Raw genomic sequence first — 1272 nt, forward strand, 5'->3', positions numbered from 1 at the left:
TTCATGTGCACGTTCGATTGTCACCTTGCTAAAAGTAATGGCCCAAGTCAGTTGTTCACGAATACTGAATCAAACACTGATTATATGTATTCATTTAATTGCAATGGTAGAATTCAATGATCTGTTTTACTAAGGATGTAGCCGATTTTTTGCAGAGATGGCCAACATCCAGAGTCAGTACATGAATAAAAATTGCCTCTTTAAAGAGTCAACCCGTAATCAAATTTTATTTTCACTTGCCTCTACACATGGGGAAATGTATATCCAAAACATCTGGATAAGAAGTGCAAAAAGGAAGGAATAAATACTTGAAGATTAAAACGAAAAGGATGTATGTATATAGAGGGGAATGTGTGAATTCAAATTCGAGTACAATCTGGTTTTAGAAAGCTGTTACGACTTCTTTTCAAGATCGTGACCCGCAGAGCAACGTTTTAGAGGAATTTTATGATTTCCCAGTCTACTTGAACTCATCAAAGGTTACCCCAACGGTTGGCAGTTGTTGATTGACGTCATCACCCCTCGACTCACCACGACTGAAGGGATTTTTGGCTCTTTACGGTGGTCCGGTTCATTTGGATCGGCTCAGTGATAAGAGCCGGCTCTTTTTGGCTCTCAAACGGCTCTTTTAACTTTAGCTTTTCTTTTCAATATTTATGACAAATTTAGCAAACATTTTGAAAAATGACTTGGTGAACTAAATATTGCACTCTACTGACTGCAAATAGCAACAATTATCAAGCAAAGAAATGGCTTTTTACTTATTTTATTGAACATTAAAAAGGCTCCAAACAATAAGCAAGCAAAAAAATTAAACTTCAACCAACAACAATCAAACATGCTGCATCATAACAAAAATAGTGAGTATGAACTGCAACATCAGCAGTGAACAAAACAAACATACGCTACACCTTGCTTTATTTGGTGTAAGGCGTTTTTCGACGAAAAAAACGACCATGTATATTAAGGCGTTTTTAGACGAAAAAAAAACGACCATGTCTATCTAGTAAGGCGTTTTTCGACAAAAAAAAGGACCATGTATCTATAGTAAGGCATTTTTAGCTGAAAAAAACGACCATGTACAGTAAGGCGTTTTAACACGAAAAAAACGACCATGTACAGTAAGGCGTTTTACCCCGAAAAAAACGACCATGTATAGGAAGGCGTTTTTAGCCCAAAAAAAAACCCGACCATGTATAGTAAGGCGTTTTTAGCCGAAAAAAACGACCATGTATAGTAAGGCGTTTTTAGCCGAAAAAAACGACCATGTAT

This window comes from Hippocampus comes, unplaced genomic scaffold (assembly GCF_001891065.2).
Source record: "Hippocampus comes isolate QL1 unplaced genomic scaffold, H_comes_QL1_v1.1 scaffold214, whole genome shotgun sequence".
NCBI lineage: Eukaryota > Metazoa > Chordata > Actinopteri > Syngnathiformes > Syngnathidae > Hippocampus > Hippocampus comes.